This window comes from Carcharhinus amblyrhynchos, chromosome 21 (genome assembly GCF_965287045.1).
Source record: "Carcharhinus amblyrhynchos chromosome 21, sCarAmb.v2.hapA, whole genome shotgun sequence".
Lineage (NCBI taxonomy): Eukaryota > Metazoa > Chordata > Chondrichthyes > Carcharhiniformes > Carcharhinidae > Carcharhinus > Carcharhinus amblyrhynchos.
In genome coordinates, this window is record NC_137344.1 from 41,532,791 (window position 1) to 41,548,298 (window position 15,508).

The window sequence follows — 15,508 nt, forward strand, 5'->3', positions numbered from 1 at the left end:
TTAAGTAACTTGCTTCACCTTGCCAGCACCAACATCACGGCTTTTAGCCCGAAATTTGTTGACTTGAGTTTCTGCAATATCAGCACGTTCTTCTAGTTCATGCTGCACCTTCCTAAACTTGGCAAGATGCATATTGGCTTGCTCCTCCTAAAGAAAATACATACAAGAAATATCAGTGCAAAATATTTCGCATTGCTTAAAATTGATGAATAGTCGCTGAAAGATGCATTTAAGTGAAGAACAAAGAAGCAGTAAATTTTTAGTAAATACACTTTTGCAGCAGAATAACCTAAAAGATCGTGATGAAGCTCAAGATAGAATTTTAGATAAGGGACCTTTGGTTTTAAGTGCTGATTTGTGAGAAGACTTGAAAGTTTGAGAATACAATGGATCATCAATCTGAGATTGATCATGGAGATCCCAAACCATCACTAAGTCGCTGGAAATCAGCAGTTATACAGTGGAGTTCCTGTGCCAAGACAAATTCAGTCAGACCGTGGCAGCTATAAGGGCACTAGATTGGTTTCCTTTGAGAACAATTGGCAAGACCACTTTTTCTCATTGTTTACATAGTTGCTAATTGAGGTGGAGCTCAGAGTGCAAAATTTGTTTAGCAGAAAAGGAAAATACTTCATTTCGTGGAATTTGAAATAAAAACACAAACTGCCAGAAATAAGCAGTATAAAAGCATAAGGTATAGGAGCAGAATTCGGCCACTTGGCCCATCGAGTCTGCTCTGTCATTCAATCACGGCTGATACTTTTCTCATCCCTGCTCTCCCAACTTTTCCCCATAACCCCTGATCCCCTTATTAATCAAGAATTTATCTATCTCTGTCTTAGAAACACTCAATGGCCTGGCCTCCACAGCCTTCTGCGACAAAGAGTTTCACAGATTCACCACTCTCTGGCTGAAGAAATTTCTCCTCATCTCCTCATTTAAAGGATCATCCCTTTAGCCTGAGGTTGTGCCTTCTGGTTCTAGTTTTTCCTACTAGTGGAAACATCCTTTCCATGTCCACTCTATCCAGGCCTCGCAGTATCCTATAAGTTTCAATAAGATCCCTCCTCATCCTTCTAAATTCCAACGAGTACAGACCCAGAGTCCTCAACTGTTCCTCATATGACAAGCTCTTCGTTCCAGGGGTCCTTCTTGTGAACCTCCTCTGGACCCTTTCCAAGGTCGGCACATCCTTCATTAGATAGGGGGCCCAAAACTGTTTACAATACTCCTAATGGGATCTGACCAGACCCTTATACAGCCTCAAAGGTACATCCCTTCTCTTGTATTCTAGCCCTCTCGACATGAATGCTAACATTGCATTTGCCTTCCTAACTGCCAACTGAACCTGCAAGTTAACCTTAAGAGAATCTTGAACAAGAAATCCCAAGTCCCTTTGTGCTTTTGATTTCCTAAGCATTTTGTATTTTAGAAAATAGTCTATGCCTCCATTCCTCCTTCCAAAGTGCGTAACCTCACACTTTTCCGCACTGTATTCCATCTGCAAATTCTTTGCCCACTGTCCTAACTCGTCCAAGTCCTTCTGCAGACCCCCTGCTTCCTCAATACTACCTGTCTCTCTGCATACCTTTGTAACATCTACAAACTTAGCAACAGTGCCTTCAGTTCCTTCTTCCAAATCGTTAATGTATATTGTACACCACTAGTTACCAGCTGCCATCTTGAGAAATACCCCTATATTCCCACTCTCTGTCTTCTGCCAGTCAGCCAATCCTCTATCCATGCCAGGATCTTACCCTTAACACCATGGGCACTTAATTTATTTAACAATCTTCTATGTGGCACCATATGAAAGGCCTTCTGGAAATCTAAATAAATCATGTCCACTGGTTCTCCTTTATCTAACTTCCTTGTCACCTCCTCAAAGGACTCTAACAGATGTGTCAGGCATGACCTCCCTTTGACAAAGCCGTGCTGACTAGGTCCTATTTTATCATGCACTTCCAAGTACTCTACAATCTCATTTTGAATAATGGACTCTAAAATCTTGCCAATGATCAGTCAGGCTAATGGGCCTATACTTTCCTTTTTACTGCCTCCCTCCTTTCTTAAATAGCGGTGTTACATTAGCTACTTTCCTGTTCTCTAGGACCCTCCCTGAGTGGGGCATTAATGTTTTGGGTCAATGTACTTTCATCAGATGAAAGTCATCAACTTAAAACATTAAATTTGTTTCTCTCTAGATGTCTGCTAGGGATTTACAACATTTTCTGTTTTGTTTATCACATCAGTGCTTCTCCTACATTGAACAGCTGCCTATTAGTCCACGTGTACATGCCTCGCAACTGAAATTCATTTGTCTATGTGTGCACCTCACATAGTGAGAGGAGAACCACTTAAGAATTATTGAAGGAGTGTGCTTGTGGCCAGAATCAATACACCTGAAATGTGGTGAGAAAAGCGTTAGCTCTGGTTTGCTACTGATGGGGGAAAATTGATGAGCATTAATATCCAAGCTGTTAATGGCATCAGGTACATCAGTGATGGCATGCTATGCCTTAGTCCATTCCCCAAGCACTTTTTGCAAGATAATATTTAAATATATATGTATATACATATATATAAAAAACAAGAGCAGAAATCCCCAGAGGGGTATTAAAGAAACAAAGAATGAAATAATGATCAGGCATCTGGGAAATAACATAAAATTCCCAAAGAGGTGCAGGGGATTGTAAAAGAAAAATAGGAGTTCTCTGAAGGCAGGAGCTGAGCTTGATGTCTGGAGATAACAAATGTTACTTTAACATTACAGAAAGGAGAAAAATAAGAAATTTAAAATTACTACAACTATAGTGGTTAAACTTGAGGGTTTAATACAGAATGCCATCAGAGGTCATCTAAAGAGCCAGAGATCATAGAGATTGGTCAGGATGGATTCAGGAAATAATCATGTCTCCCAATGCTGGAATTCTTTGAGGAGCAACTAAATTACAAGATGATGGTCTTCTAACCACATAAAAGAGTTTACTTGGCTTTGACTAATTTTTAAGAAGTCAATTAGCAGGGGACTTGTAACAAAGTTGTGAAATGAGAACCTGTAGCAGGAAGCTGAATGATAAATGAGAAAGTTGTGAATGAGAGCAGGGATTGTGGAGATTCACAGGTTTCTGTTCAGTCTTCTGTTGTTCACAATGTTTGAAAATAATATGGTTGGGCAATTTTTGTTGTAATATAATAAAATTTACTCATTGTGTGGCTAGATGGCAAATAGAAGGATAATAAAAAGATTCAAAAGAACTAGATTAAGTAGTAGCAACTGTATTTAAAAGTAGGTAATTGTAAAATAATGCATATTGAAACAATGCAGTAAATACAGAAATGTTGAAAGAGTGTTTCATTGGCAAAGTTAAAGAAGGAAACGTTAGGTTGTGATTATCAAGAATTCGTCGTATGTTTTCTGTAATTATTGTGAAACCCATCCACCAAATTAATCAAATATGTGCTAAGGTTTAGTTAATGTTAAATTGAGAGAAGTTATTCTAGTTTGAAGTAGATCACTGAAAATGCTTTTGGAATGTTATTGGCACCCTGACTCTCAAATTACACTGATACAGCAGCTTCAGATAAGTGAAGCAAGTTCACTGCAACTCAGGGCTGTTTTCTATGAGGATACACTCACAATTATGGATTTTTCATTAGGCAGAAGAAATTTTAGGGACATGGTTCACGTCTTCAAAACGTTGACATTAATACAAGTGGCCTGTTAGAGTTAGGCTGCAAGCAAAGAATTAGAAGAATTGTTTAAAGTTTAGGAGCCTAAAGCTGACTCTCAACAAAGCATTTGGCTATTAGTGCATTCAAAAAGGGTCTGACTAATTAATGGCTGGTTGGAGGCCAGAAAGGAGCTGAGCGCAATAACCAAGATAATCATAACCTCTTTATTCAAGAAGGGCAGGAGGCAGAAAGCAAGAAATTACAGAATCATGGAGTCCCTACAGTGCAGTAGGAGGCCATTTGGCTCATCGAGTCTGCACCAACCACAATCCCACCCAGGCCTTATTCCTATAACTGCACATATTTACTCACAGTTAATCCTCTGACCTGAGGGTTAATTTAACATGACCAATCAACCTAACCTGCACATCTTTGGACTGTGGGAGGAAACTGGAGCACCCAGAGGAAACCCATGCAGACACAGGGAGAATGCAGAAACTCCTCACAGACAGTGACCCGAGGCCAGAATTGAACCCAGGTCCCTGGCACTGTGAGGCAGCAGTGCTAACCATTCTACCATTATGCCAATGAGCTTGAGGTCTGTTGTGGGAGAAGTGTCAGAATGATTGTTAAGGAGGTTATAAGTGGGAACTTAGAGAAACACAAGGTAACCGTGAAAAGTCAACATGGTTTTGTGAAAGGGACGTTATTTTTAACCAATTTAGTGGTTCTTTGAAAGAGTAATGTCTGCTGTGCATTGTGGAAAGCTTGTGAATGTGCTGTATTTGGATTTCTGGAAAGCATTTGATAAAAGCTCGTGGTGTAGAGGGCAACATATTAGCATGGATAGAAAATTGGCTGGCTTTTTCTGATTGTCACGGTGTGACGAGTGCAGAGCCACAGGAGTATGTGTTACAATATATTTTTCACAGTGCTAACCATTGTGCCACAGTGGGATACTGCTGTCTCACAGCGCCAGGGACCCAGGTTCAATTCCCAGTTTCGGTCACTGTTTGCGTGGAGTTTGCATTTCTCCCCATGTCTGTATGGTTTTTCTCCAGGTGCTCTGGTTTCCTCCCACAGCCCAAAGATGTGCTGGTCGGTGGATTGGCCATGCTAAATTGCCCCTTAGAGTCAGGGGGACTAGATATGATAAATGCACGGGGTTATGGGGATAGGGCCTGGGTGGGTTTGTGGTCAGTGCTGACTCGATGAGCTAAATGGCCTCCTAGGATTCTATGATTCTCTACCAATGACTTTTATGAGGGGAGTGAAGGTATGGTAGCTAAATTTGCAGATGACATAAAGATAGTTAGGAAAGTATGTTGTGAAGGGGACATAAGGAGGTTGCAGACAGGTATGGTAGGTTGACTGATGGGCAAAAATCTGGCAGGTAAGTGTAATGTGGGAAAATATGAAAATGTTCACATTGCCAAAAGAATAAAAAAGCAGAGTAATACTTAATTGGAGAATAGCTACAGAATTCTGAGGCACCGAGGGATCTTACTAGTCTCGTGCATGAGTCATAAAATGTTGGTGTGAAGGTACAGCAAGTAATTAAGGAGATTAATGAAATGCTAGCCTTTATTATAAAAGAAACTAACTTAAAAGTAAGGATGTTATGCTTCAGTTATGCAAGCCATTGGCAACTCGAATATTGCATGCAGTTTAGGTCTCCTTATTTCAGGAAGAATGCAAATGCGTTGAGGGCAGTTTCACTAGATTGATACTTGGAATGAACAAGTTGTCTTGTGAGGAAAGTTTAGGCAGGCTGGGCTCATTTCCACTGGAGTTTAAAAGACTGAGAGATGACTTGATTGAAATATACAAGGTCTTGGAAAAAATTGTCAAGGTGGACATGGAAAGGATGTTTGTCTTGTGGGTGAGTCCAAAACCACTGTAAAATTAGCGGTCACCCTTTAAGGACAAAGAGGAAGAGGATTTTTTTCTCTCAGAGGGTTGTCTGATTTAGGAATTCACTGCCTCAGAAGATGATGGAGGCAGGGTCATTGAATATTTTTAAGGCGGAGGTAGATATAATTGTGTTAGGCAAGGTCATCAAAGATTATCAGAGTAGATAGGAATGTGGAACTCAAAGCAGACACACATCAGCCATGGTTTTATTAAATGACTGGGCAGCTCGAGAGGCCAAATTGTGTATTTTTGCCTCTATTTGGAATGTCTGTATCTATCACTTATAACACAGGCCAGGTTAATTTGTGCTTTTGGCATCAGGATGGAGGCAGGAATATGTGTAAAGCAGAATGAGATGTGGCTAAATGGTACAGATGGGGCAAAAGATAAACTTTGCCTTTAGGCTTCTTTAGGAATTAGGGAGAATTTAGAACATTCCTTTGAGGATAAACTAGACAAGTATATGTCTTACTAAGACAATTTATCTATAGCCTGTGGAAAGACAGACTTGATGAGCTGAATGCTCTTCACCCATCTAATACTTTCTTATATGAGCATGAGTTGGTGGTGATTGGTGGATACTGTTGGATATTCTTTGTAGCTGTTATTAAAAAGAACGATTGAACAACCTCACTATAAATTTTTATAATAAGATAATTTCATAAAAATATTTTTAAAGAAATACAAATACACTTGGACATATACATATATATGTATATATATTATCTTTGAAATTTAAGAGAAAGAATTACTTACAGTTTCCTCACATTGTCTCTTGTAGGCTTTAACCTTTAACTGCAGTTTATCAACCAGGTCCTGCAGTCTCAGAATATTCTTTCTATCTTCATCTGACTGAGAATAGTAAGAAAGAGCAAAATTTACTTATATATCAGAAAAGAAATAAGTAGACTAGGGTGACAATATATTGTGCTTGTGCAGATAAGAAGGTTGTACAGAATTCTGAAATTAACACCAGAAGAAACTACAATACCTGATAGGACAGCTCCTTGACTCTTCTTTCATATTTGCGAACACCTTTGGTGGCATCATTGTTCCGCTTCTGCTCAGCTTCCAATTCATTTTCCAACTCACGCACCTAAACCAGTCACCAATATGTAGTAGTTGTTTTATCAGCAAGTAAATTCTACACTGATATTTCAAATTATTATTTTCTTCAAGTTATTTCAATACAACTTGCATTCAAGCTAAGCCTAGCACAGTCATGCCACTTACTCTAGCCTCCAGTTTCTGGAGTTGTTTCTTTCCTCCTTTCATTGCCAGTTGCTCAGCCTCGTCTAGACGATGCTGCAGGTCCTTCACTGTCTGCTCAAGGTTCTTCTTCATTCGTTCAAGGTGAGCACTGGTATCCTGTTCCTTCTTCAGCTCTTCAGCCATCATGGCAGCCTTATAATGGTGAGGTAATGGAGCAAATCATTATTCAAGCTTAAACTTGAAATAGTATGAACAAAATGATTGAGTGTGACAAATCAGCATTTGTGAAAATATGACCATATAATTAAGTTAACTTGTGGCTTACATCTGTGATAGCCTTCTTTGCTTTTTCTTCAGCATTCCTCGATTCCTGAATTGTTTCCTCCATTTCAGTTTGGAGATGATTCAGATCAGAATCCAGCTTCTTCTTGGTGTCGATGAGACTTGTGTTCTGCAAGGAAAGTCAATCTGTAAGAACGTGTTTTGTAATATCTATAAACTATTAGACTGCATTTCTATTTGGTCCAAAGTTGACAGTGCGAGGACAAACCTGAGCATGCAGCAGCTGTACTCTCTCAGTGACATCAACCAGCTCCTGTTCAGCCAACTTGCGAGACCTGTCTGTCTGTTCCAGTGCTGCTCTTATTTCTTCAATCTCAGCCTGCTGCAAACCACTTCTGCGTTCAACCATGGCCAATTGCTCCTTCAAGTCTTCCTGGCTTCTGATAGCATCATCCAGATGTAACTGGGTATCCTATTTCCAACATAGATGTATCAGAATATAAACTTTTGTTGGAAACCAACCACTTACATTGTTTGCAACATTTACAGTAGGTTGCAGTGAATAAGTTTTCTTTTACCTTTTTATTCAAAATGCTTACAATTTGATTACCTAAAGGCACTGGCAAGCTTGCTTTCATCAATTGTTTTTAAATGTGACTACATGAAAACCAAATAGAAATGGTCTAAGAAACAGACCTTTAGTTGACCCTGCAGGTTTCTGAGATGTTTCTGAGCTTCAGAAGCCTGGCAGTTCGCATGTCCCAACTGAATCTCCATTTCATTCAGGTCACCTTCCATTTTCTTTTTGACTCTTAGAGCATCATTTCTGCTCCTGATTTCAGCCTCCAAGGAGCTCTGCATTGTGTCTACAATCCTCTGGTGGTTCCTCTTCAGCTGGTTGATCTCCTCATCTTTCTCTGCAATTTTCCTGTCAACTTCAGATTTGATTTGGTTCAGTTCTAGCTGAACACGGAGGATCTTGCTCTCTTCATGTTCCAGAGAAGCCTGCAAAAGGGTATCATCTATGTCACCCATTTGTAGTTATAAGAATTGTATGCATTACCAATGATAGGATATGTTAACTTTTAGTTATATAATTGGATGCAATAACTGTTAAGCTGTTATTTTAAGAACAATAATTTGAATTGCTTAATATCAAGAGCCCTTAGACTTCAGATACCAGAGTTTGAAATATGCAACTAGATTATGCATGATGGTTCAGCACACCAACATCCTCACTGTTTCGGGGTCCCAACCCCATTCCAAGAGGGAAGCAGTGACAGGATAATGGCTTTCCTGGAGGTTGGCTCGAATCAGCTACTGACTAGGTTGCTGGGCCCTGCCTGCTCTCTCATCAGCAAAATCACCGACTGTCGGAATGGCGTCTGGAGAGGAGCATGACCGTCAGTGTTGGAAAATTAAGTGGCTGCCTGCCTCAGTTTCCACTTTCATTTGGCCACCAAAGTCCTCCACCATGGTGTTAATAATTATGACCATGGCTTGTCAGAGTTACGGATCTAGGCAGGATGTCACCAAGTGAGCAATCAGAGATTACTTCAATGATTTCTACCTGTTTACTTTGCTACTTCAGCAATGAATAGAAAATTTACATTAGAATGAGAATATATGAAAAAAGGATTGTGGTCTGAGTTTTAAAGGTTTAGTAATTTGTACCGCAGAAAGTGTGGTTCATATGGATCAAACCTATTAAATGCTGTCATGATTGAACAATTTAGATCTTGCCCAAAGTTAAGTAATTTTGATTCTTAAAAAATCATTCACAAAATCCTCTGAAGGAGTACTGTTCAGTGCATGAGTTAGTGATGTCATTAAAATGACAAACTGATTTTTAAAAAGATCCAATATACTTAAACTAATTCTGCAGCATTATTGTCTCCAAAAATAAATTAACCAATACACATTCTGTGGCTTTCCCCCGACCTCTCTTGCTGTGTGATCTGTGTGTTCTTCTCATTCTTTAGTTTAGTTTATTTGTCAGTGTCACAAGTAGGCATTCGTTAATACTACAATGAAGTTACTGTGAAAATCCCCCAGTTGCCACACTCCAGGGCCTGTTCAGGAACACTGAGGGAGAATTTAGCATGGCCAGTGCACCCAGTCAGCACCTCTTTGAGATGGTAGAAGGAAACCTGAGCGCCTGGAGGAAACCCACGCAGACACAGGGAGAATGTGCAGACTCTGCACAGACAGTCACCCAAACCGGGAATTGAACCTGGCTCCCTGGCGCTGTGAGCAGCAGTGCCACCATGTGATCCACTGACCTCTCTCTTTTGCTCTCTTTTATCATGTTTTCTTCCCTCTCTAATCATTGGAAATAGGCCCACCTTCTGTACCAATTTAAAGAAAAATTTAAAGGAACAAGAGTGTAAAGATCAGGGAGCAAGATACTGCTTTTTAAACATTTTGTGCAGCTGACAGGAAGGAGAATGTGATTCAGAGTGCACTGAGTCAGCGAATTATATAATATTTACAGCATGGAAGGTCTCATTCAGACCATCAAGTTCGCAGGAGTGACTCATCTCGACCCACTCACCTGCCTTTTTCCAATTGATCTGCAAATTTTTCTCTTCAGATATAATTCTGTTCTCAATTCTCTTTTGAAAGCCTCAATTAAATATGCCTCCATCACACACTCAGGCAATGCACACCAGATCCTAATGAATCAATGTGTATAAAGGTCTTCCCCTCTGTCACCAATGCTTCTTTTATAATCAACTTAAATGGGTATCTTCTTGTTCTCCACTCTTTCTCAATGGGGAAGTTTCTTGCTATCTACCCTGTCTGGACCTCATGATTTTGAATACCTTTATCCAATCTCTTCTTATGCCTCTCTCCTCTAAAGAGAATAATCTCAGTTTCTCAAAACTATGCACTCAGCTGACGGTTTTCATCCCTCAAGCTGCTCCCGTAAATCTTTTCAGATCCTTTAATGTCTTAACATCCATCCTAGAGTGCTGTGCCCAGAATTGGACACAATACTCCAGTTGAGGCAAAACCAATGTTGATGTAGATTTTATTTTTTTTCTTAAAACCTCTAAAACTTGAAATCTTGATGTTCAATTATTCCCATCAGTCACTGGTAAAGGCATATCTCTTCTTAAAAATTAGCAGCCTTCGCAGGGACCATAAGAACAATTGGTAAAATCAGTTGGAGACATAGGCAAGGTTTATATTAAATAGTTTGCTACTTGAAATAAAATAATAACTTAAGTGCAAATTGTGGATTAGATACCTGTACTGGTTGTAAGTTTTCTAATGTAATATAGATGTTTTTAATGAATACTGGTTTCAAGAAAAGATGTTCTCAAGTACAATTTCCAATATGAGATACAAAAATAAGAATTATTTTTACCTCTGCTTCCTCCAAAGAAGCCTGCATTTCACTTTTCTCCTGCTCAGAAGTTTTCTTTGCTTTTTCTAATTCATGGAAGCTCTTACTGTTTTCAGCTATCTGTTCAGTAAGATCAGAGATCTCCTCTGTTTTAGGAAAAAAATTGCAAATTATAGTACTCTATTATATTATGTATAGTTATATTACTCTCTATTATGTTATACATATTACTCTATCACATTAACTCTCTAATTAAAGCATTCTATAGTAGATGTAGCTATTTTAAAATGCCAAGTATAATATATATTTAAATAATAAAAGATCAAGACTTACGCTGCAGGTTCTTGTTTTCTCGTCTAAGAGTTTCTAATTGATCCAGAGACTCCTCATATGCATTCTTCATCTTGAAAATCTCGGTACTCAAACTGCGGGATTCCCTCTGTGTTGCTTCCAGTTCAGCCTGGCTTTCTTCAAATTTCTGCTTCCACTCTGCCAGAACTTTTATGGTACAATTGCAATAGTTATAAAATAAATAGAAGAGAGAAAGAGGGCAAATATACCTGCCTTTGGAATATCACAGATACCTTGTCAAAGTTCTTCTGTTTCTTGTCAAGAGCTGCTGCTGCTGAGTTTGCCCTCTCCACATCTATCATCAGATCCTCCACTTCATTTTGCAGTCTCTGTTTTGTCTTTTCCAGTGAAGCACATTTGGAGTTCACAGCCTCAATGTGCTCTTCTGCATCCTGCAAGCGCTGAGCAAGCTTTTTCCTAAAATATGCAAAACCAAAGATGTTGTAATAACGTCTTGAATGATGTTTTTTGTCAATCTCTCATTTCATCATAACATACTTGGCCTCCTCCAGTTCCTCCGTGTGCTGAATTGCGTCAGTTTCATACTTCGTTCTCCACTGAGCTACTTCGCTGTTGGCCTTGGACATGCCACGTTGGAGCTCGGCCTTTGCTTCCTGTTCCTCTTCATATTGCTCACGGAGCAAATCACAGTCATGGCGGGAAGACTGCAGAGCATGTGCCAAGGCACCCTTAGCCTGAAATAATTATCAATTTAGTGATAATAATTAATACACCATCACTTAATATTGCAATAATAAATCTTGAATCTCCCTTGTGGGGAGTCTAGAACCAGAGGACATAATCTCAGAGTAAGGGATTGCACCTTTAAAAGGAATTTCTTCTTTCAGAGGGTAGTGAATCTGTGGAATTGTTTACTGCAGAGGGTGTAAAGGCGGGTTGTTAAGTATTTTCAAGGGGAAATAGACAGATTTTTAATCAGTAAGGGAATCAAGGGTTATGCGGATAAGTCAGGTAAGTGGAGTTGAGGATTGTATCAGATCAGTCATAATTCCATTAGATGGTGGAGCTGGCTGGATGGGCTAAATGGCCTACTTCTGCTCCAATGTATTAAGGTCTTATTTTGCTTATGAACATATTGTCACTTATAATGGTAGCTTCTTTTGCCAGTTACTAGATAATTCATCACAAAATGTAATATTTTATAATGTTGCAATTAGGGTCATTTCAATTGTGGCAAGAATAAATTTTAAAAATGAAAATTAGCTTACCATATTTTAAATAGTTTTTTCCAAAGCTAATATGGACAGTTTACTTAAATTATTCTGTTACCTTTGTTTCCTCCTCCAGTAGTCTCTTAAGCTCCTCAATCTGTTGAGTATGCCCTTGTTTGCCTCTTGTCAGCTGAGATACCAAAGCTTCTTTCTCCTCTAGTTGGCGATTCAATTCACCTGTAAATCAGAAGATATTCCAAGCAAAAACATTACTAAATTCATAAGATTATGTTATCTGCATTCAATTCTATGCAGGTAATGGAGATTAGCTGGAAATTCACAGCGCAAAAACAGGTCGTAACTATGATTGATGTCTTCAGACTTAAGACTTTAGTTGTAACGTTTAACTCTGGAAATAAAGATGGAAGTGTGCAATGATTGGCTCTAGCTCACTAATTGGCTTTCTGGAATAGAACAAAAATATACTATCTTCTAGAATTTGAATAAGATTTGATTATACCGTTTTCTGTTCCAAGACGTGCTTTTTGAGTTGATAAATCGTTGATTAAATGCTGATGCTCATCGTGTTTGGTCTTCAGTTCACTGACCTGGTCCTCAAGAGTCTGGGCCACTTTCTCAAGGTTTGCCTAAAGCATATATGCAAAATTGTCAAAGGATGCAAAACTAAATGGACAATTCTTAAACATAATTATGTGAAAGGGTTGGTCTAGCAACATTCAGAACCATACCTTGTTTTTAGACACAGATTCCATGTTGCTGACAAGGTCGTCAATTTCCATCTTCAACTCACTCTTTTCTTTCTCTAGTTTCTGTTTGACACGTTGCAGGTTGTCAATTTGTTCCCCAAGTTCTGCAACACTATCAGCCTGCTTCTTGCGAAGAGCAGCAGCCGTGGCTTCATGCTGTAGGGTGGACTCTTCCAGATCACGGCGCATCTTCTGAAATTCTGCTTCTCGTTTCTTGTTCATTTCAATCTGTGCTGCAGTGGCTCCGCCAGCTTCTTCTAGATGTTCACTGATCTTTTCAAGTTCCCGAGAAAGATCAGCTCTCTGTTTCTCAGTCTTGGCACGAGAGGCACGTTCAGCTTCAATTTCTTCTTCAAGCTCTTCAATACGCGCCTTAAGATGAATACGTATTGATTATAATTTCAGAACAAGTAACATCAGTTCATGCACATAACCTTTACAAAGGATGGATCGCTAATGTTACTGAGCATATAAATCACCTGTAATTCTTTAATCCTTTTCTGCAGTTGTGAAGCCAAAGCTTGCTCATCTTCAACTTTGCTTTGAAGTTGGCTGATCTCAAATTCCTTCCTTTAATAATATAAATCAAAATGAAAATTACACATTTTGAATATTTTTAAACTCAAAAAGAAAGCTTTGACATAGTAAGGCAACAAAGTATTTAGGATAGCTACAGAATACTTAGAATGCAATCTTAAATCCAGAGTTAAAACCATATTAATATATGAGAAATATGTTTCCATGAGCCAAACAGATGTTTCCAGTGCTCCAAGGGTTAGGTTACAGAGAGACATTACATAAAACATGCTTGAATTTCTTTCAGGTTAAGGGGTGATCCAATTATTTTAGGATCTTCAAAGGAATCAAAAGGGTTGGTTAATCCTAAAATCAGGGCCAGGCCATTCAGAAGAAAAGAAACACTACTTCATACAAATGTTAGTGCAAATATGCAATTCTCTCCTACACAAAGCAGTAGAAGCTGGTTCAATTAATGAATGTTAACTGAGATTTCTGGATTTTTATCCAGAATAAAAATTTTCCAGATTTTTATCTGGATATAGGGATATCCAGGGACATAACAAGATAAAGTCTTGTTATACAGAATATAACAAGATAAATGGGATATAACAAGATAAAATCACCATAGTTCCAGATGAACATAGGCTGCCCTTCCCTCTGAAAGGTAATTTAACCTGAGGATCATCACACTTTCGGCAAGGTTGAGAAAGTTGGCATACACGAATAACCTCAGCTGGTACAGGAATTGAACCACTCTGTTGGCATCACTCTGCATCACAAACCAGCTGTCCAGCCAACTGAACTAAGTGACCCAAAGCAGGTAGATGTAATTAGGAGACAAACCAGCTAATTTTTGTTCCTATCTGTTTATGTGCTCAAGAGCAGAAAAATCAGCTAACTGAAGTGCTGGCCATGCAAGGATCTGCAGCAAGCCGACTATACACCAGGTGGGTTCAGAGCTCAAGCAATTACGTGAATAAAGGAGTTATTGCCAGGATTAATGGTAAAATGAAGACTGACTTTTTTAGCTTCTCATCCAGTTGCTGTTTATCATTCTCCAAATCCATTATGGTTTCTTGTGATAACTTCAGATCACCTTCAAGCTTTCACTTAGCTCGTTCAAGATCCATGCGAAGTTTCTTCTCCTGCTCTAGAGAACCCTCAAGCTATTCAAGGAAAAACATGTTTTGTCAGCATTTGTTTCAAACAAGGTGATCTTGTCAAATCCACTTGGTCTGGTTGCATTTAGAAAGACTTACATCATCAACTTGTTGCTCCAATTTAGTCTTTGTTTTGGTCAGAGTGTTGACTTTGTCTTCCTCTGCCTGAAGATCATCTAAGGTCTGCTGATGGGCCTCTTGCAGGGCTTTCTTTTCTTTTGTTATTTTTGCAATGCTTTCATCAAGAGTAGCCATCTCTTCAGTGAGGTTTTTCACCTACATTCATTAAAAACAAAACAATAAAGAAGAGTTTTTGAAGTATTGTCAACCAGTACGAAGAGCCTTTCATGAGCTCTGCATCTATCATACATAAAAAGTACCTATTCATACCTTGTTCTCTGTTGCATGTTTTTCTTTTTCAACTTTGGCTAAAGTGAGCTCCAAATCATCAATATCTTTCTTCAATTCTGAACACTCATCCTCCAGTTTCCTCTTCTTCGCTGTAAGTTCAGCATTTATCTCTTCTTCATCTTCCAATCTTTCATTAGCTGCCTTTAATTTAGCTTCCAGTTGAATTTTATTCTTAATCAATCCCTCGCATCTTTCTTCTGCATCTGCCAGAGTTTCGCTTTCCTGCAGAAAATTGTAACAGTTAGTTATATCAGGCTACAGTTTTATATATTGTTTACAAACTTGCCATAATAAAATTGTGAACATTGATACCGCTTGGACTTGGAGTTCAAGATCATTCTTTTCCTGTACAATAGCCACCATTTTCTCTTCCAATTCCTTCCTTCGTGCTTCAGATTTGGCAAGTGCCTCCTTAGTTTTCTCAAACTCATCTTTCATATTTGCCATTTCTTTCTCAGTTTCTGCACTCTTCAGAAGAGGTTTGATCTTGAAATATAATTGCATCCATGGCCAGTGTTTGACATTTGTGAAGGAACGGATGTTGTACTGTAGAGTATACAGTGCTTCCCTGAAGAATAGAGTTATGGGGAACACGGTTCATAACAATCTTTCTACTGATTTGTGTAATAGTAACATCATGTAGTATTGTATAAGATATATTTTATTGGCAAATATAGTTTGTATATTCATACA

The 15,508-nt window shown here is 38.8% G+C and overlaps 1 pseudogene; it reads right to left on the reverse strand.

Annotated features, from left to right (window-relative positions):
- LOC145356587 (myosin heavy chain, skeletal muscle, adult-like) overlaps positions 1-15,508 on the reverse strand; it is a 28,284-nt pseudogene continuing 12,776 nt past the window's right edge.